Below are 22762 nucleotides of genomic sequence, written 5' to 3'. Positions count from 1 at the left end.
AGCCCAGCCGAGATTGCAATGCATTGAACCCTTTCCTCCCATTGTTTTCTCCTTTGTTATCGCCCTCCTTGGCCAAATGGCAGGTGGGGGTCAATTTTCATTGCTGAGAAATGGGGGGAGGGGAGAGTTAACCCCCTCTCCTAATGTCATGGTACTGATTAAAATTTCCTTCTTCTCACCCTGCTGGAATAGGGGACATGGTAGGGGTCATGTTGATGACTTTCTCACAGTGCCCCTGATTTCACCAGCAGCATCTATACTGGTAGCTTGATCAAATACCTGTGAATTATACAATATTGACCCCAGTCATGTTGTTTCAATCCAGCACACTGACATGATAGCAAACCAAGCCGTGTCTCCCTGTGTGGAAATTTCAGAACATGGAACTCTTTGAAGACCAAGAGGAAGACCAAAGAAAAGATGGCTTCATAGCATCCAAGAGCAGTGGTTGCAACCCACCAGCCAGGGAAGCACCTGTCCCTGCCCCTTTAAGGTGTGGAGGGGGGGGAAGGCAGGATAGGAGGAGGATGGAAGGGAGTCAGCCCTGCAGTCCTGAGGGAACTGGGGGAGTTGAGGGAGCCTTCTACAGGGCTCTCCAGACCCCCCCAGGACTGCAGCGCTGGGAGCAGATAAATTTAAAAATCCCCTCCCATCCCTGGTAGCAGCACCAGGGGCTGCTAGGGGCTGCACCAGGGTCTGCTAGGTAGGGGCACCATGGTGTTGCAGCTTTCCCACCTGCCCTGCACATACTTACAGTGCTCCCAACTCCCTTATAGGAGCTTGGGAAGCACTGTCCTGGAGGACTTGAACTATACAAAATGTGGTTTACTAACTGCCACTTGACTTTGTCAAGATCACATGGGATGGCTTAATGTAATCGAGGATGCTGCTATCTTTCTACAGGAACTTGTTTTATAACATAGCTGATGATAACGCACGAGAGAGAGAGAGAGAGAGAGAGAGAGAGAGAGAGAGAGAGAGAGAGAGAGCCCACTGGAATTAAATTTTTGAAGAGCATTGGGAGATCCCAAATCTACTGTCATATATTAATAGCCACCATCAAGGGCACTATCTTTTTGTGGTAATGGGAACTGCATGCTACAATGACCAAAAGGTTAGCTGGCAGTAGCATAGGTGCTGGTAGGGTCACCCATGTCAGAGAGGCTTTTGCGGAGGACCCAGACTCCCAGTCCTACCTATTTCTCCACCATAGCCACATAAAAATGCTCCATAGTGGGAGGTGGCAGATTGGGACACATGGGAGAGGCAAGATAAACCGAAAGGGACAATAAATGAAAAGGGACTCTAAATGGAAGCTTTGCCTAGTTTTAAAACGTAACTGATTCCAAAATGATGCCAGCTGCCTAAAAACCAAGCCGCGTCTAAAAAGATTGAAAGAGGGGAAATGGAGAAATGAAAATATCAGGAAGGCTCTAGACCAGCCGTTCTCAAACCTCTTAGCACCAGGATCCACTTTTTAGAATGACAATCTGTCAGGACCCACCAGAAGTGATGTCATGGCCAGAAATGACATCATCAATTTAGGCTTCAAACCTAAGCCACTATCAGACAAAGGACCTATTACACAGCACGCGTGTGGTGGCATCACTAGGACTTGCACTGCCCTGGGTCAGTGCCCAGATGCCACCCCCCACCCGACTGCCCTGGAAGTAATTGCAGTGACGTGACGTTGCCACCACAGTCACTTCTGGAGCACTCAGGGCAGGGCTAGTTCTTCTTCCAAAGTGGCTGGCTTCACTCCAAGCATGACTGCAGGAGCGATGGGCAGGAGAACCTGCCTCTTGCCTCCACAGTCAGTGGTCTGGGCCTGCTCGCTGGGAGTGAAGGCGGCCATTTCGGAAGAAGCGGCTGCCTTTGCTCCCGGTGACTGTGGAGTGAAGCCGCCAGCTTCAGAGCTATGCAACCCACTTTCTCAAAAGAGGACAGCCTAGCTCTGAGAGACTGACTGCTACAGAGGTAGTGGGCAGGTCCTACTGCCTGTTGCTCCCAAAGCAGGTGGCCAAAGGCTCCATGCGCCAAATTGCTGGGTGGGCGGCAAGTAGGAGGGCCAGCCACCCCCTGGGGGGAACCCTAAAGTGCTGCCTGATATCACATGGTACTGTGCAGCTCTGTGGAGCTATGCCACTGCATGCTTGTGTTATTTTGCATAGCTCAGAATTCAAACATTCCAGCTCAAAAGTCAAAGCAGAACAAAGACTTGGATCCTTCTCCAACCACACAGCCCTCCCCCCTTTCCAGCGTCCCGTCTTCCCACCCATTCAGGGCAAAGCATCAGGCCTCTCTTCCACCAGGAGGCCACCCTGCCCAGCAGCTCTGCACCCTGTATGTCCAGCTCTGTATTTTCAATGGCAGCTGAGCTAGGTGTTACATGACCCACCTAGTGGGTCCAAATGCTAGTTTGAGAAATGCTGCTCAAGACCAACCATTCTCATCATGGGTTTTTGTTTTGTTTTTGCTATGTCCCCTTAGGTGCTCTTCTCAGGTTCCAGGGTACCCTGTCAAACAAGGTACTCCCTGTCAGACAAGGTGTAGTGACTTCGCAGAGGATAATACCGAGGAGATAGGGTGTGGTGTCCACACTGCCCCTTGCTCTAAGTAAATGCAGGGTTAAAGCCAGGTGGTAGCTGGAGGTGAGCTGCACAGCTGCAGCCACTAAAGTGAACCTGGGAGCATATAAGCAGCACCTGGAGGAACTAGTGGTGTAGGTTGTGGGAGGAGTGTATGTTGGATGAGACTGACTGGCAAGCTGACCTTGGACTGTGACTTGGCTTTTGGCTCTGGATTCTGAATTGGCAACTTTTGTTGATTGGAATGGGAACTGACTTTGACTTTTGCTTGCTGCACTGGTGAGTAAAACCAGGGAAACTAATCAGCCTTAAGCAAGCATGAGGCCCAGTGGGGAGGAGCTGTGATGTAACAAGGATATGACACAAACTGATAAACATAAAATTTCCTTCTCACAGTTTTCAGTCTGACCCCTTTCAAATGAACCGGGGCTCCTCAGGGGGTCATATGGTTCTCATTGAGAATGGCTTCTCTAGACCAACTGAAGTCAAGAACAATTTCAGAATCATTGGAAGTACTGAAACAGCAAATGACATTTGTTGCAAAAACAGGTAGATATGAGGTGCACTAAATCAGTTTCAGTGGATGGGATTTTAAAATTGAAACAGATAAGAAGTGGAACTTTAAAATTGAACCAGATAAGAAGATAGAGCATTATGCATCAGAAATAACTGTGGTTGGGGGGAAAAAAATTGATGTAGCAATTTCTGTAGACAAAAGAAGAGGAGATAGAAATGATTACAAAATAGAAAGATTCGGAAATTGAAGTTCAGCATCTCTGGGGAAAGAAAGTGACAACAATCCCAGCAGTGATCAGGAGTGAATAACTCTGAGGGCCCTAAAGAAACATCTGGGCAAGGCTGGCATTGATAGGGTAGCAACTGGACAGCTGCAGAAAGCTACACTACTGGGCACATGCCACATATTGTGATAATACCTCATTAGCTCCTAAATTCTTGGTTAGAATTTGAACCAGTGACAGTCCAAAAATGCCAGTTCAAACACCTGGTAGACTGTGGGCCCAATCGTCTCCAACTTTCCAGCACAGATTCAGCTGTGCCAAAGGGGCATGCACTGTGTCCTGCGGTGGGGGATAGTCACCCGTTGAGCCCTGAAGGCTGGGCCTATGGTATGCCTATCTGGGTGTCCAGCTTTCTCAGTGCCTTTCTTAAGGAAGGAACTCTGTGGTTGTGCCGACAACTTGAAGTCTCCAGTAATGCCCCCCAACCTTTTGACCTGCACTATCTACCCTACAGAGCTGTTGTGAAGATGATTGAAATCACATCCACATGTGTGCCGTGAAGTACTTTAAATGCATTATAACAATGCTGAGAATTATTGTTGCCTTGGTCACTTTTCCCACCTACCAACACCTCTTGATGGAGGCAAGGGCTTAATTAGAGATCCCACCTAGGCCGGAGAGCCTGCTGAAAGTGACTTGCTTCAAGCAGTGGTAGCTTTTGGAGTTGTGTGTTCAGCAAAAGCAGCAGCCCTGTTAATTAGCAGGCTTGCCCTCCCCTAACTTCCCCCTATAAATACTTCATCACAAGGTGCACAATTCAGGGGCAATCACCATGGTGCAGAAGGGTTGGCTACCACTTGTGAATGCAAACTGAAAGGGATTTTTGAAGGCTGTTTTTGAAAGCTATTTTTCAGGAGGCCTGGGACTCAGTTTCAGTAACCCAATAACACAGGCACCAAATCAAAAGTATCCTACTAATGAGGCCTCTGTCTGTCTGTCTGTCTGTCAGGGCTTCAGGGTCACTATGATCAGTGGCATAGCTAGCGGGGGTGCAAAGCACTAATTTTTGCAGGATGCCTCACCACTTTATGCAAGCGGCCCTTCCCCTTTGCAGCCAGGTGTATGCCTCCCTTTTGCTCCCTGCACCTGGAATGGCTCCAAAGGGGCCACTTGCATACTGTGGTGAGGCTCCTGGCAAAACTTAGTGCTTTGCACCCTCTCTAGCTACGCCACTGACTATGATGGATCTTACTTGGACCTATCCTAGCCCATAATGTCCTATTTGTGGAAAAGAGGTGAGCTGGGCTACTGTCAAAGGCACTTGTCCAGACTTCACCACTGCCACTCCTGTCCGCAACGATCATCCAGACACTTCTTTTAAATTGGCAGTGGCAAGGCTGGTACGTTGGAGACCAGCAGGAAGTCCAGCAACGGGCAGCCCAATCCTGAACTTCCCAGAGCACAGGGCTGCCACAGCAATGAAAACAGCTACCACGGCATCCAACATGCCCTGGGCAGCCACTGCCCCCTCCTTGGGAGAAGGGGATGTTCACCCGCTTCCCCAAGTAAAAGAAGTAGTCCCGCAATAGGGCTACTCAATTCTATGGCAGCTCTGGGGTTGCCACAGAATCAGAGAGCTCCATGTTGGTCCATGCAGCCCAACACGGCTCAGGATCTGGTGGAGTAGAGCTCCGCCAGTCCTGGCCCCCTCCCGCCCTATTCACTCCCATGGAACGCCTCCTCTCCATCCTCTCCCCACCCTCCCCCTTCCTCCCCCCTTCCCCAGAATACCTCCCCCCCACCTCCCCCCATGCCCCCCCCCGGAGGTCCAGGCAACTGCCAAGTGGCAGACCGCTGTCCTTTCGCCAGTGCTGGCCCAGCGTGGGCTTGCACTGGTCTAGCTCCAGTGCTGGGCCAGGGCTAAGCCCCACAAACATGCCTTATGGCACGTTTGCGACAGTGCGTGCTGGCAATAAGCCAGCGTGCAGAGCCCAGGATTGGGCTCTTAGTCTGCCTTCACAGTAAGGTGCCCAATTGAAGGAGTCAAGCTGGAGTAGGACCTGTTGTGTCCGGTGTCACCTATGCACTGCGGCAGCACGCAATCAGACCAGCAGTGCTCTTCTCCCACAAGGTACCACAGTGGTACAGTGCGCAAGGCACCTGAGTACCATCACCAGAATCCCCGGGGTTAAATCCCTGGCTCCTTAGAAAGGGAAAATAACCAATGGCAAGGAGAACACTGTGGTAGCTTATGGATATTTGCCCAGGCATTCCAGCATCTTCTGTGGCTGGTTTTAGTGGCTATTTCATGGCTCAGTTGTTTTTATTGACCATTGCTGCTATCTTTCCATGGTTTTAGTGTTTTGTTGTTGTTTCATTGTATTAATTTCACTCTTTTAATTGAGAACTGATGCTGAAAGACTGCTAACAAGGCACTAAATAGATAAATACTCCCACATCACTTTACTAAGTGTGATTGTCATGGGGAAGAACAATGTTATGTGTTTCTTTTTCCTAAATCACGTGTGATCCATGCAGAATCAAAGACATTTGTACAAACATTATGTCCACTGTCCTGCCTGTCATCTGTAGCCCATTTGTTATGTGAACGCAGGAGTTGAAACACATTGGCCAATATTAATTTTGCATAGAATTGGCCAGTATTCACATTTTGTCAGTCAAGTGTTGAATACAAAATACTGGATTTGAGATTTAAATTTCAGTTGTAACTGTGAAATCGCACCACCAAATTTTATGTCTAGGCGTCTGGTATCTCTTGATAATTTTTTTTTTTTGGGGGGGGCAGGTGTCAAATACGTAATAAGTTGTTTAACTATTAAATGCTGTTAAATACCAAACCAGTGTTGCCAAATATAACAAAACTGCCTGACACAGTGGTGCGGATAGAGGGGTGCAAAGCACTAAGTTTTGTAGGGAACCTCACTGCGGCGTGCAAGCAGCCCCTCCCCTTTGGAGCCATTCCAGGGGATGGGAGCAAAATGGAGGTGTGTGCCCTGCAAAGCTTAGTACTTTGCACCCTCTCTAGCTATGCCACTGGCCTGATGTTAGCTGTCAATATTAAATAAAATGCTTTGTCAAGTGTAATAATAATTGAATATTCAGGATGTTCAGTAAAATGTTCAGAGGACAGCTGGTATTTGACATAAAATATGTAAAGGATATTTTTAGGTAGAATTGGGGGAAACACATTTGTTTTAGTTCTAGTGAACTTACAGTGCAATCCTATGCTTGCCTACTTAGAAGAAGGCCCATCGTGTTTAATGATTGCAGACTTAAGGCCCAATCCTATCCAATTTTCCAGTGCTGATGCAGCAGTGCCAATGGGAGGTGAGGAGACAGTCACAGAGACTTCCTCAAGGTAAGGGAATGTTTGTTCTCTTACCTTCGGGCTACATTATAGCTGCACCACTGCTGGAAAGTTGGATAGGATTGGGCCTTCAGCCTACTATTTGGTCATCCTGGGAATCAAAGGCCATGTGCCTTGGATAATTAAGTGCTGAATCCAACAACAGGGAACTATTTAAATCAGTTTGTAAATTTTCAAGGGACATTTAAAGTAGTCACTATCGGAGACAATGCTGAATGGAAGTCTGGGACAATTTCATGAATAGTTCAACTGGGATCAAAGCATAGAAGGACTCCAACTTACAGATGTAAGAGTTACAAACATCCAACTTATGATGGGGCTTAGATTAGGCTTTGAAGGAGGTTTAGCAGTGAAGACATCACAGAAGCTAACAGTGGAGGCTACTTGGAGACCACCTGAAGAGTCAATTCAATAACTTTGAAAATACTGACCCCTTGCTGTGGCAATGGGGAAAAGCAGAAGCTCAATAACATTGGATAACACTGAAAATCTGGGGATTCTTGGGGCAGAAGGGAGGGAGAGGATGAAGGAAGCAGTCAGTGTGGCCAAGGTCGATCGGGCACAGAGAGAGCTAAGATACTGTGAGATGCAGTGAATGAGAACACCAGAACCAGGAGACATCCACTAAAATTGAGTGTTGGGAGGGTTAGGACAGACAAAAGAAAATATTTCTTTACTCAGTGTATGGTTGGTCTGTGGAACTCCTTGCCTCAGGATCTCATGATGGCGTCTGGCCTGGATGCCTTTAAAAGGGGATTGGACAAGTTTCTGAAGGAAAAATCCATTATGGGTTACAAGCCGTGATGTGTATGTGCAACCTCCTGATTTTAGAAATGGGCTATGTCAGAATGCCAGATGCAAGGGAGGGCACCAGGATGCAGGTCTCTTGTTGTCTGGTGTGCTCCCTGGGGCATTTGGTGGGCCGCTGTGAGATACAGGAAGCTGGACTAGATGGGCCGATGGCCTGATCCAGTGGGGCTGTTCTTATGTTCTTATGAGAATATGGGCGATTCCAACAACAGAACAACAAAATGCAGCCACCTTTTATCAGTAGCAAGTAAGCAAGGAGTGTGGTGAGGGCTAGAGCTGAGTTTGATCAAGGTCCCCTACAGCTGCCATCTGCTCCCTTTAAGAACAGTACAGAGAAAATCTTACTGTTCAACAGCTCCATCCTAACTTCCAGCCTCCACTGAAGAATGCCCACTGAATTCGATGGAACGGACTTTCAAGAAGACAGGCATAGGATTGTACTATGATCAGGCTGTGCTACCAAACTTACAGCATGTTTGCGAGAGTGCAATGCCAGTGCTGGGCCAGTGCACATTGGATAGGATTGGGCTCTTAGGGCCTGTCTGGATTTTCAAGTCCCACAAAACTTTGACCTGCTCATTTTCTGCCACCTTATGGGGGCATGTGTTCCCACCATTTCTTAACTGATGTTGTTCCATATTTCTTGCACAAAATCCAGTGAAGCATAGCAGTGACTTCATTGTGGTGTTTTTCGTAATCCCTTCATGCAATTTTCCTTCAGCCACATACAGTATGATCAATCGTCCCATCTTTTTCTTCACCCAGCACACACTTGGCATCATTCAAGATCTTTTCCACTTTTGCCTTCACAACATTTGTTTGTAATGCCTGATCTTCTGCAGTGAATATCAGTCCCTCTGTTTTTTTTTTCCTTTAGGGCACAATCCTAACCCACTTTCCAGTGTCAACATAAGGGCAATGCAACTCCGAGGTAAAGGAACAAACATTCCCTTACTTTGAGGAGGCCAGGATGCAGCTCATGCCCCATTGGCACAGCTATGTCAGTGTTGGAATGTTGGTTTGGATTTGGGCCTTAGTTTTCCATGTTGCAACCATTTGCAGTTGCCCAGTTGCCTTGTCTTCTGTTTTCTCGATGTATTTGCCATGCAGTGGTTTATTATGCCACGTGTCTAATCGATTTTTCACATTTTGTCCCTTGATATTTTTGTTGCTACCATGTTCTCTCTGTTTGTTTTAATGTTAGCCTTTATAAGATGGATCCTGGCAAGAAGAAAGAGAAGGTTATGTAGACAGTTTGTTGATTTCCACTTTAGTCACAGCTATACTTCAAAACCCTAATATCTCAAGCCCTGCGTGATTGAAGTGCATTAAGGAATGGCCTCATCAGGATGACAGATTATACAAACAAGCCCTTACTATTGAGAAACAGGGCACTAATATATCAGTTGGAACATTGGCTCAATCAATACACTGCTGTGCAAAATTCAATTTCCGTATGAACAGAGATGAGCACCTGCTGCTGGTGTCCTCTTCAAAAGATACGTCAGCCTGGAATGACAAGTGAGGTATTCCAGTTGCAAAGAGCCTTGTGATTTGATTGATTGCAAGTGCATTGTCTTGCAGCTTTTTAAATAATAGAACTCATCTCTAACAGACATTATCTTTGTTTTTTGTAGGAAAAGAAGCAGAGGGAACTCCCCACCACCAGCTTTTCTTCATGATACAAGAGCCCACTTTGGATGCTGTAGTTTTCCGGAGAGAACTTGATGCCAGTCAGAGAAGGCAACCTGGGGCTAGATGGACCAAGAGTCTGACCCAGGACCTGGAACACTGCTATGGTTGATCAAAGGACTTCACACGGGGTCAACAGTGTAGCTACAGGGGGTAGCTACTGCAGTGGTAGGTACTACTGCTACCTACTGTGTGGCAGGTACTGCAGGCACCACAATGCACCATGTAAGCGGTCTCTCCAACTCCCTGTTGGAACCATTCTGGGCAGTGACTGCAACGCGCAGGCACTAGAGCATCTGAACACTGCCGTCACTGACCTGAAAGGCTAAGGTGGCAAGGGGGAGGGGGTGTTACATGGTATGTTGCGGTGCCTGCATTTTTGACCATCAGTGTCATAGCCAGAGGGAGTGCAAAGCACTAAGTTCTGCAGGGAGCCTCACTGCAGCGTGCAAGCAGCCCCTCCTCACTTTTGGAGCCATTCCATGTGGTGGGAGCAAAACAGAGGTGGTACACTTGGCTCTAAAGGGAAGGGGGAGGGGGTGCTTGCATGCTGCAGTGAGGCTCCCTACAAAACTTAGTACTTTGCACCCCTTCTAGCTTCGTCACTGCTTACTGTGACACACTCCCACCCCTCCAGTAGCTATATTACTGCATGGGAAATTATTGATTGATGAGCAAGTTCCCTCAGGAAGGACACAAGGTTATCAGCCCCATTTCCACTGTAAGAGAGACACAGCTAAGGCAAAACAAACAGCCCTGTTGATAAGGGATCCGACAGTGCAGAAAACCACCCCCTTAACAGAGACGGAAAGAGAGAGCTTCAAAAGCTCTCCAAGAGAGCTCTCCATTTTCGTCCAAGAGATAGACATCAAAGACAATGTAGAACAATATCCTTTCACCAGTAATAAAACAAAGATATGACAGTTCCTGAGACATGTATTGTTGTGTGTTCCTGTGGTGGTAGTTACATGTAGAATGCATTTAATGTGGGAGAAGGTAAGAAAAGGAGAGCATGGGTTGGAGGCAGAGTGTGGACAGAGCACAAGTCTGGGGTAACACAACCAGTGTGGTCCCCCCCCCATTATGGCCCACAGCCCAGAATGAGTCCGAAGTGGAGGGGCTGGTTGCACACCACAGTGAGGCTCCCTGCGAAACTCAGTGCTTTGCACTCCCTCTAGCTATACTACTGACCGGACCCTTTATTACACACAGTCATACACAAAGGGCACAATCCTAACTGGCACTTAGGCTGTAAAACATGCTTGCGGCTTTGTGGGAGGAAGTTGCGTTGGCGCATCTAGATGCACTGATGCACAGAGGCCAGCAGAAGCCTCCATGGCAGCTTCCACGCTGCTGCTTGTGTCAGCGCACCCACGCCAACACAAGCGACAAAGGTAGGCATGGGGCGGAGTGGAGGAGGCAGGAGGGAGGCTTCAAGTCGCTCCGCTCTCCTTGGACTTGTGCCATCTCCAGAGGTGGTGCAGGTCTGAGGAGACCCATTGGGGCCAGCAGCCCTTACCCAGGGGTAAGGGGAAGAGCTTCCCCTTGCCTCTGGCTGAACCGCTGCACCCAATGAACCTGCGATCCTGGCTTACCTGCTCCAGTGCAGGTTTGGATTGCGCCCATTGTGTTCTATGTCATTGGGATCTCAGTGTATCTCACGCATGAGAACCCTTGCTGTATTCACATAGGGTGCCAGGGCATGGTTTGAGGGCACATGATGCTGAATGTAAGTAGGTCTAAATATGTCACTTTGATTTCCATGATGGGTGCCAGTGCAACAGTGTTTGTTGAGCAGAGAAATGTACAACAAGAAGGGGAAAGAATCAAGAAAGGACAATTATCCCACCATACAATCGCTCCTAAGCAGTTCTACAGTTCCTCAAAGGGGAACCTGTCTGCTGGGTATTGCAGGATTTTGAGTGGCTGCTCTGTGGGTTAAGGGGCAGGGACATTGCTAGGGGGCGCAGGCTGCACTGGGTAGCACACACAGGGGGTGACGCCACCACTGGCGTCATTTTTTGAAATCTTGGTATTTTCGAAAGTAAGCATCGAATGATATATCGCATGTTCTGTATTACTCAATGTGTATTTTCATGCCAAATGCAATGAAACAAACCACATTGCAATATCTCTTTTCTTTCAAACGTTATGACAAAAAAACTGGTGGGGCAAGGAAATTGTACATGACCACGCCAGGGCAGGGTTAGTGTGCCCCACCAATGCGTGGAGGAGGTCCATCATGGGGGTGACACACTGGCTTCTTGTACCAGGTGACCCAATGTTAAGGGAATCCATATGCTTGGGAATCTGGGCCTGCTCTCTAGTCCTTTGCAAACACACAAGTTGACAGGCTGTCGGAGGATGAGCTGAGTCTGTTTCAAGGGGGGGGGGGGAATAATAGTTCTTCAGATAATAGGTCTGGAGGGTGACAGGGTAGTGTGTGGACTCTGGAGGCTTCTCTGACCTAGAGAAGGGTGGGGTGGAGATTGGAGTTGATTCATAGATTCAAAGTCAGCCTCTTCAGCTAAGGTTTGTGGGTCTGGTGCTCCTTTAGCATCAGCCTGGTCAAAAAAAGACATGAGTTGCTGCATTGGGAGAAGGGGAGAAACTATAGACTTGGGCTGCCTGAAGAGCAGCGCTTGTCACTTTGGAAGAGGCAGAGAGACCTGAAAGTTTTGTAGCAGGAGCTGAGGCTGGGAGGGCAAAACACGTCCCGGTATTTCTGCAGCTATCTGCTTCCCGCACATTGCACCGCCATGTCAGGTACTTGTCTGCCAAAATGGAGATGAGGTTTTGGGCAATGCAGATAGGAATCATCAATTACCCCTGCCCTACAGGTATACTGTTATCTACGGCTGCTTTGACGGCATGTGATATTCTCCATTCAAACCAGGAGACGGCTCTCCAGGTGGGAGAATACAGAGCCAAGCCATCGGGATGGAATACACTGCTATGCACGGGATGTGCAAGTGGCCTAATTGCGCAAGCATCAGCCCGCCCACACAGAGCACTTTCCTTCCACAGATCTGCCATGAATATCCTCAGACCTGCTGCCTGTAAGCTCAAGATTTGTTTGCTGCAGGGATGTGCGGTGGGTGGGGAGGCAGGCGAGGCATCGCCACACCGACGGAGTGCTTCGAAACGCACTGCTGCCGCATGAGGCACAAAGCACATGGTTTGTGAGTGCGTGCATGCCTCACGCAGCAGCAGTGTTTTTCAAAGGACTCTTGTGGGGAGGCTTCACCTCATCTGCCTCCCCACCCACTGCATGTCCCTGGTATGCTGGTACTGGAAATGAGAGCCATTGGGCCATCATGCCTAATGGTCTGAAGTGTGCTCCAGGATTTCCAGCTTTCATCTTGGGATTAATTTACTAGGTGGCGTCATTCACCTCTGAAACACGTATCCCTAAGGTTTTGTTGATGGGAGTTCATTTTCATTTATCTTATTTGTGAGCAGAGCATCACAGCTGATGTTTTCTAGAAAAACTTTCAAGTGATCAGATATGACCGACTGACAAAACTAACAGCTTCCTCTCCCCCCTCCCCAATGCAGTCAGGCCAAACCAACTTGCACTGCATCCTGCAGGGTGAGGGAGCTCCAAAGGTCTCCTCTTGGTAAGGGAAGGAGTGGGCGGATTGGGTCCTGGGAAGACGGCAGGATCGGCAGAGCTGGCACACATTGTATCCTACCCTCTTCCCAGGCCAGATCCACTGATATGGATCCACCCAGACTTGCACCAGCAATTCAGCAGGTGCAGGTTGAGTAGACTCATTATCATGATGGGGGCTTCCCCCATTGTAAGGGGTCAAATGTCCCCTTACCTTGAGGAGACCTCCAGACTGCAAAATTCCCCTGCATGATAAAACAAGCAACACTGGCCCTGCTACGTCAGCATGGAGGAATTTCAGTAGGATTTGGCTGCCCACGTGGAGCAGTGCCAGAGACAAACTGAAGAGGGTTAGAGATTAGAAATGATAGTTAAGCCTTCAAAAAAGGGATGGTCCTCTTGGGGATATTCCAGTGCCCCTTCCTGAATGTTCAGCTTTCCTTTCTTTTCAAATACTGTCCATTTACTTGCAGAGATATAAAGAAGAGTATGAAAGCAGTTCCTGATTCTACCCAAGGAGCAAACCTGCTCTCGCCCTCCAATGACCTAGCCAACAGAAAGGCCCCTCTTAAATTTATAAAAGTAAACTTTATTTTAGCAACCTTTCATACAGTTAAATACACTTTAAATGTAGCTAGCGATCTGAAGTTAGGAATGACATTAGCAGTGGCGTAGCTAGAGGGGGTGTAAAGCACTAAGTTTTGCAGGTGCCTGAATGTACCATGCAAGCAGCCCCTCCCCCTCCCCTTTGGAGCCATTCAGGGTGGCGGGAGTAAAATGGAGGTGTATGCCCGGAATGGCTCTGTGTATTCCCTCTAGCTATACCACTGGACCTTTGCCTCTTTGAACTTCCATCATCCAACACATTTGGCGATGGGCCTAGACTTCAGAAAAGGAACCGTGCTCCTTCCGCAATTTGGTTGGGTCTAATATTGGAGCTTACTGAAAATGAAAAGCTTGCTGCCAAAATAAGAGTGTACAATTAAAAAAAAACAAAAAACCTTATGTTCTTATAACCAGGGTTCTTATGTTTAACCCTGAAAAACAGGATAAAACAAAGGAACTTCTTCAAATAGGGTTCATAATATGGAATGAGAATTTAAAAAGCAGGCACAGGTCACACGGCAGGAGGGAAATCCAGTCTTCTGAATATTTCAGGTGTCATTTGGACTCTTCTTTCTTGGCTTTTGAATGCTTTCATCAGTCCACCAAAAATGACTCCACCATTACCTCCGTTTCAGCTTTTGGGATGGGTAGTGAAAGGGCTATTCAGAGTTTTTGAATCTATTCTCTGCCTTGCCTGTCCAAATCCTGAGAATGTACTTTCTAATCAAGATCGAGCTGAGATCCATGGCAAAATGAAGCATTAAGGAGAATCAGGTCCCATTCAGGTTTGGGGGCTGTGGGGGAGAGATTTATTTATTTATTTCTGCTGATAGTTAACAATGCAGGGAAAATTGCCACTTCCCTTATGATGAAAATTATTCATACCATTCAAGGGTGCACAATTTCGGATCTTTCAGCTCATTCCAGCTCTATTCTATTCCACATAAAAAAAAATAAAAAAACCTTAAGATTCAGGTGTTGTAAGCCCATGGCCATCACCTTGCAGCCATGTAGGAGCTCAGAGTTCCCAGGCTTGCTTCTCCTTTTCAAAATAATGCCAAAACACATGCAGACTTGATCCAAGGCCATGTGTTCCAGACACACACTAAACTAGAAGAAGGGGTGGAGCTGACCAGTGGGGCCTGGGAATTTTGTGAACTACACTGGGTGACCTACCACTGGGGCCTGGTGGTTCTGAAGGTGTAAGTTTCACTTTCCCATGTTTGAATATGTTGTGGCTTATGGAGAAGACCTGAGCTGCATTTCTGTTGCAGCTTTAATCCACTTTCAGTGCACTTCTATTCCTCCAATGCATTCTGGGGGGATTGTAGTTTGTTGAGGAATCTGCGAACTGTTAGAGCACTGATTTTCAACCAGTTTTACGAGGTACATTGGTGTGCTGCAAATGGTCCACAGGTTGCTGTGGGAATTTTTTTTTTTTTTGGGGGGGGGGGGTGATCATTTATTAGTAGGTCCAGTGGGAGATGTGAGCCCCACACTAGCAGCATGGTATACCTTGTCAACTGTAAAAAAAACAAAAAGCCTAAGCGTGCCTTGACAATTTTAGTGCCTTGTCAGTGTGCCACGAGCAGAAAAAGGTTGAAAATTGCTATGTTAGATGTACCCTTAACAAACTGCATCTCCAGAATGCGTTGGGGGAATAAAAGTGCATTGAAAGTGAATTAAAGCTGTACTGAAAATGCAGCCCTGGCTGTCTGAGATTGACTGAAGTACCCACATTTATTTTATAATAAATTTGTTTTGTATTGTATAGCTTGCTTTGTCATGGAGGCCCAGAGATTTTGCCCCCTCTGGCCCCCCACCCACCCGCTCAGGCCTGACCAAAGCAGCCTGTGTGACAATAAATAAATTTTGTGATAATTGATGGATCCCAACTAATTGTGTTTATTTAAACGCTTTCACAGCTCCTTTATTCCAAGTAATGTTTTGCTGTGTTCCTACCAGCGTGAGCCTAAATGGGAACTGTCGGTGCCTTTATTAAAAAAACAAGAGGGTGGCACCAGGTGGTCCCCTTTCTGAACAGCATTTGCTTATGACTCAGTTGCCGTCTCCCTTGTAGATGAATCCCTCATTGTCAACCCACGCAAAGAATAACTTTCAGGCAGGTCTGGCTAATTAACAGTTCACTTTTGCAATGCTGTGGATGTGGTTGGCGATGACATTTCACACAGAAGGAAAAACAAAGAGAATTTCAGGGTTTGTTCCTTGGCGTGGCACCTGAGAATGTTCAAGGAGAGGCAAACAGGTTTCTAAAAGACAAGCTGCATTTTGGGTGATAGTGGTGTGTGTGTGGGGGGGGGGAGGCTTCTGCAAAGCCCTAGTTGCAACATTTTGGGGAAGTGTCACTTGCATGCAGGCCTGTCTCTCCAATAAGCGTTTGTGAGACCATGAGCTTCATGGTGGCAACATGGGGAGGGAGGGCAACCTGGCTGCATATTACCAGGTGATGCAGTGAGGAGAAAGGAGGTGTCACCACCCTTCTCTTCCTGTCTCCAGCTTGCACCTGTCTGTAGAACTCCCTGCCACACGATGTGGGGATGGCATCTCACCTGGATGCCTTTAAAAAGGGATTGGACACATTTCTGGAGGAAAAATCCATTACGGGGTACAAGCTGTGATGTGTATGCGCAACCTCCTGATTTTAGAAATGGGCTATGTCAGAATGCCAGATGCAAGGGAGGGCACCAGGATGTGGGTCTATTGTTGTCTTGCGTGTTCCCTGAGACACTTGGTGGGCCGCTGTGAGATACAGGAAGCTGGACTAGATGGGCCTTTGGCCTGATCCAGCGGGGCTCTTCTCACGTTCTTATGTTCACCTCTGCCTGCCATTTCAAAGGGCTGCAAGGGCAGGGGAGAGAACAAGAAATTAGGGAGATGAACCAGCCTAAGATGCCAGTCTCAGCTCCTCTGCCTTCTCCCTCCCTCCCCTGCCTGCCACTCTGCCTTATGGAATGGCAGGGAGCAAGAACAAGGGCAGTGGTGGCAGAAGGAAGATGATAATGATAAGATAAGTGCAGGTGGCAGGGTGGGGTGATGTGGAGAAGGATATGGCAAGCGAGGGTCCGGGACTGATGGGGGGATGAGGAGTGGGAGCAGGGACAAATCTTATGTGGCTTGCCTGGACTTGCTTGCATCCTTCAGAGCCTGAGAAGAGAGCCCTTTTGGATCAGATCAAAAGTTCATCCAGGCCAGCCTCCTGTTTCCAACTCTGGCCAACCAGATGCCTGTAAACCAAGGCACAGTAGCGCAGCCAGAGGAGGGGGAAATGTAGTAAATACAGCAGATGGTGCGGTAAGTGCAATGGCCTGTCCCACTGGCTGTCAAAGCCATTCCTGGCGGCTATTGCTGCCCAGAATGGCTCAGTAGTGAGTGGGAGGAGCCATTTACTTGGCAAATTGCTGTGCCCACTATACTTACTTACCGCACTGCCCAGGGGCATTGCCAAGGCAACAACCCTTCTGTGTGGCTTTTTCTCCAGGACTAGTATTCAAAGGTAGACCGCTTCTGAAAATGGGGGTTCGGTGCAAAAAAGTGTAACATGAGCAGTGGTATAGTTAGAGGGGGTGCAAAGCACTATGATTTGCAGGGAACTTCAGTGCAGCGTGCAAGCAGCCCCTCCCCTTCCCCTTCAGAACCATGCCAGGCGGTGGGAGCAAAATGGAGGCATTCACCTCCCTGCATTTGCCTCTGTTTTGCCCCCACAGTCCGGAATGGCTTTCAAGGGGGGGGCGCTTGCATGCTGCGCTGAGGCTCCCTGCAAAACTTAGTGCTTTGCACCCCCTCTAGCTATGCCATTGGACATGAGGCACCTGGAGGCACCTAGAACTGGGTGGGGTCTGATCGAACTGTGACTAAGGACAAAATAGGTCTTTGGATGGCAACGGGCAGTTCAATTAAAATATCAGCTCAGTGTGTAGTAGAGGATGAAATGGCAAAATTCCTGCTAGAAAAAGGTTTTTAAAAAGACTGCCTGAGCTGCAGCTGCACTGGGAATGTTGTGTACAGATTACTTTCTTTTATGTAGTAATCTAGGCAGTTTATGACCCGCTTTTCCATAAAAATTCACATGGCAAGGGACAGAATTAAAAACATAACAGCAAACACAACAGATGTGCAGTTGCTCCTGTGGCAATCATGGCCAGGGGAGCCTTTGCGCAGCTTGGGCTGATCCAACACCTGATTGGTTTAACATGAAGCTGACCATGCGTCGACTTTACTGGTTGCTACTTCTTCTGTGCATTAAATTCTAGGTACTGGCTTTGATCTTTGAGTTCCTAAATGCTTTAGGGTAATAACAGACAGCCCATGTCTACTCAGAAGTCAGTCCCATTTGAGTCAATGGGGCTTACTCCCAGGAAAGTGTGAATAGGATTGGGTTGAGAGGGAGCAAACTCCCTCCTGCTTCCCAGTGCCACCTCTGCTGCTTCTGCCACAACCACACTGGTAATCAAAGAGAAAGGAGAGCCTGTTGATGGGGTGGCGCAACGTATGGGAAGGGCTTGGGGGGGGGGAGCTGGGGTGCCAAGGGAAGAAATGCAGCTGAACTATTTCGAACAGCCTCACAGAAGAACTGGCACTTTACAGTATAAGATTGCCTCTCATTTATGGCACGGATTTTGGGGGTGGGGAGGACTTTTCAGTGTTGGCCCCCAGAGTGCAATGGCCTCCTGATAGATACAGGCTTCCAGTGTCTGTTTTTAGGAAACTTCTTTAAAAAAATTTGTTATTTCATTTGGCTTCTTTTAGTTTTATTTGCATTATCTCCAAAAGGATATGTTAAAAGTTGGGGAAAGTGCAGAATAAACACCATTTTTTTTTTTTTTTTTGCCTAAAACATTTGGTGCTTTTTAGCTTAAAAGAAGGATAGCTGTGGGGGAAGACATGATTGACATTTATCATAGAGGTTTTTAGCATTGTGCAGGAGAAAGGAATTTTTTTCTCCAACCGAGAACTTGAAATCTTTCAGTGTCACCGATTGGCAGTAAGTTCAGGGCAGACAAAGCCGGGGACTTTGTTACACAGTCTTTAACAGCTCAGTCATATCCCCCACCACCAGCCTGCATGAAGCTGTGGCACCAACAGAATATGTACTACATGCTATGCAAGGGGGAGGTGACCAGACAGCCCAGGATAGATATGTAAAAATCTTTGTTACTTTCGCCCCGCAAACCACCTGGTCATCAATGAGTCTCCTCAAACCTGTGCCTGCTATTTAGCTGCCATAAGTCTGAGGAGCCTCAGAGGGTGAGGAGGTCTGAGAAAGTGGGGGACAGGATTTTGAAACCTGGTTTGGCCTGGTCCCTGCCTTGATCCTCCCACCCGAACTGCCCCTGCCACCCACCTTATCTGTTCTGGTGCAGACTGGGTGAGCCACAGGCAGGCATGCAAGGCCTCCAGCTGTTTGTGCTGGTGGTCCCAAAGTTCACAACCATGGTGCAGCATTTGCAGTGCTGGACCGGGACTCACAGCAGCAGATTGCAAGACTTGCTGCCGTGGGCCTTGCATAAAACTGGGCCATAACGGTTAAGAACATAAGAAGAGCCCCACTGGATCGGGCCATAGGCCCACCTAGTACAGCTTTCTGTATCTCACAGTGGCCCACCAAATGCCCCAGAGAGCACACCAGATAACAAGAGACCTGCATCCTGGTGCCCTCCCTTGCATCTGGCATTCTGACATAGCCCATTTCTAAAATCAGGAGGTTGCACATACCCATTATGGTTTGTAACCTGTAATGGATTTTTCCTCCAGAAACTTGTCCAATTCCCTTTTAAAGGCATCTAGGCCAGATGTCATCACCACATGCTGTGGCAAGGAGTTCCACAGACCAACTACACACTGAGTAAAGAAATATTTTCTTTTGTCTGTCCGAACTCTCCCAACACTCAATTTTAGTGGATGTCCCCTGGTTCTGGTGTTGTGTGAGAGTGTAAAGAGCATCTCACTATCCACTCTGTCCATCCCCTGCATAATTTTGTATGTCTCAATCATGTCCCCCCTCAGGTGCCTCTTTTCCAGGCTGAAGAGGCCCAAACGCGTAGCCTTTCCTCATAAGGAAGGTGCCCCAGCCCAGTAATCATCTTAGTCACTCTCTTTTGCACCGTTTCCATTTCCACTATGTCCTTTTTGAGATGTAGTGACCAGAACTGGACACAATACTCCAGGTGTGACCTTACCATCAGATATGATGATGGACCACTGCCTTTGATAGCCTAAAAAAGTTGTTAGACACATTCATGACTGCAAAAGGGTTGGTCACTAACGGTTGGTCACAATGAGTGTACAGAACCTCTACAGGAGTGTGATTCCAGAAGCAGGTCATTGCTTAGGGTGGGAAGAAGTTCTGAAGAGGGCTGTTGCCTTCATGCCTTGCTTGTGGCCTTCCTGGTGGCTGTGGTTGTCCACCAGAGCAGTAATTTTCAATGTGTTTCATCTTATGGCGCACTGACCTCTATGGTCTTCGCCTCCTGTGATGTCACTTCCAGCTTCCGGGAGACTCTTCCAGGTTCTGCAACTGTTTCTAGGGCAACTATCTGTAGTAACAAATTGTCTGCCCATTTCCTCCACTGGCAGAGCTGGCAAAGGGAGAAGGGCAGACAATTTGATGCTACATATAGTTGCCCTAGAAACAGAGTCACGGAACCTGAAAGAGTTGTTCAGTTATTTTCAACTCTGTGCTCCCAACTCCCATGGCACACTTACAGACCTTTTGCGGCACACTGTTTGAAAACCAGTGCACTAGGCAGACAAGAGGGGCTTTGAATCTGAGCCAGCTGACAAAACTCCATGGCAATTGTACATAGCTAAAATCTTGAGAGCAGAGCTCTCTTAAGGGCTTAGGCAGCAGCCAGCATCCCATGTGAATCTGCTCTTAGTCTCTGAGACTCACAATACTTTTGAGTTTTCTTGCTGCAACAAATTAACACAACTATTGTCATAAGAACATAAGAACAGCCCCGCTGGATCAGGCCATAGGCCCATCTAGTCCAGCTTCCTGTATCTCACAGCGGCCCACCAAATGCCCCAGGGAGCACACCAGATAACAAGAGACCTCATCCTGGTGCTCTCCCTTGCATCTGACATAGCCCATTTCTAAAATCAGGAGGTTGCACATACACATCATGGCTTGTACCCTGTAATGGATTTTTCCTCCAGAAACTTGTCCAATCCTCTTTTAAAGGCGTCCAGGCCAGTCGCCATCACCACATCCTGTGGCAAAGAGTTCCACAGACCAACCACACGCTGAGTAAAGAAATGTTTTCTTTTGTCTGTTCTAACTCTCCCAACACTCAATTTTAGTGGATGTCCCCTGGTTCTATCGTGAACTGGTTTTTTAAATGGTGATGTTGTGATGTCGTGAAGTGATGTCGTGAACCAGTTTTTTAAAACCATGCTTTCCAAGAATGGCACATTGCAAAAATATTCCACCAGCAGAGCTTCCAAGACTCCGGAGTTCCTAGAAGAAGATTACAGATACTGTACCCACCAAAAAATATTCATGCATTCAAACAAGAAATTCCACGTCAGAATGGTGCATAAAGCAGAAGCTCGCTGTATCTCTCTGGCCATTGTATTCCTGTGTATTTATTCTCCATTTCTTCACAGCTCTGTAGAATCCCAGTTACCCTTTATACCAAGGTGCTTTTCAATTGCAAAGAGTGTTCGATTTGAAGTCTATTAATTTTTGCCATGGGTGACATTTTCTTCAATATGTAGGTACCGAGGACCTAGGAGAATATTATGTTTAAAAACTTTATGTTCAATAGCATTTATTTTGAATGTCACTGAATGTATGAGCAGTGCACAATTCCCCCCCTCCCTTTTCTCTTCCTACCCAGGAATTCTTTTCAAATATCAGTAATCAGGGAGGGGGCACTGGCACCATTGCTCGGAGCTGAAATGCTGGCTGTTTTCCTCTATGTGGGGGAAGAAATAAGGTATAAAGGAATATACCCAGGGCGAAATTACAGCAGAGAAATATAAAACAATAACATACGTACTAGTAAATGAAAATGCACAGAGAATGAGAGTCTTGGTCCTTGCCCTAAGAGCTTGCAGACTGGAGCGAAACAACAGCAAAAGGAGGGGAGATGGGGCAGAGGGAAACAGAGGAAGAATGTGCAGGTATTTCAGTTTCAAAGTGGCAATGAGGGTGCAAGACCCTTCTGCCAGCCCAGGTGGGTCGCTAACATGCTGCCTCCTCACAAGCAAGCCGTGCCAGTGCGCAGAGGCCGTGACCGTAAGTGTGGATTGTTCTCTGGAAAAAATCACTCCATGTAGAAATGCAGTCTCTCCCTCCTTATTCCAGACTTATTGAGGATCCGTGAAGCAGAAGCTCCGTTTCCAAGCACAGAACAGCAGTCCCCTCCACTCCACTTTACAGCATGCCAAGTTGCAGAATCTTGGCCCCAACAGCAACATATTTGTGAGGCTTTCTTCAGATGGTCACGAATGGCTTAGCAGTGCCCAAGTAAATTGCGGCCCCATGTTGACTTGAAGCCTGCCATGTCCTCCTGCAACCCAGAATTCATTATCTCAGCCACAGATGGCCACCCGTCTTCTCAATGGCCAGGCCCTGGACCAAATGAATTGGCACAGATTAACTTCCTAAGCTCATTTTCTATTTATGGGCACCACTGAATAGCAGCTTTGGGCCAATATTCTAGTGCCTAAAGCAGCATTTCTCGTGCTGTACTTTCTTTTCCGAGTAGAGTCTGTAAATAAAGAACAGCACACCAGCGTCGTCACTAGGGTTTGCATCACCCAGTGCGGGAGGCCATGCAGGACCTCCTCCAATATAGTAGGTGGGGCAACACCCCAGCGTTGTACCATTGCCCAACCCCCACTGGTTTTTTGTGGTTTTTTTGCTATAACTTTTGATAGAATAGAGATATTTCAATGTGGTTTGTTTTGTTGCATTCTACATGAAACCACACATTGAATGATGTATAGCATGATGATGATATTCAAAATACCAAGATTTCAAAAATTTTGGCCAGTAGTGGGGTCATCCCCTTGTGGACATCATCCAGTGTGGCCAAGCCCCCTGCACCCCACTAGCGATACCACTGCAGCGCACATAGTAAGTGTGTTGACTTGGTTTTTTGTTTGCGTCCTTGTCTGTTCAGTCATGATTGTTGGCTGTGCTGAGGTGATTCAGTTACAAGGTTATGCACACATTCTGCCATTGAGATATAAAGTCTATCATAAAATTTTATTTCTGTCTCTAAGATTCTACAGACCTTGGCTGTGAACCTGGGGCCCTGCAAAACTGGGCCCCGCAGCTCTTCAGGCCGGCCCTTAG

This window comes from Tiliqua scincoides, chromosome 4 (genome assembly GCF_035046505.1).
Source record: "Tiliqua scincoides isolate rTilSci1 chromosome 4, rTilSci1.hap2, whole genome shotgun sequence".
NCBI lineage: Eukaryota > Metazoa > Chordata > Lepidosauria > Squamata > Scincidae > Tiliqua > Tiliqua scincoides.
Note: the sequence above shows the minus strand (reverse complement) of the source record.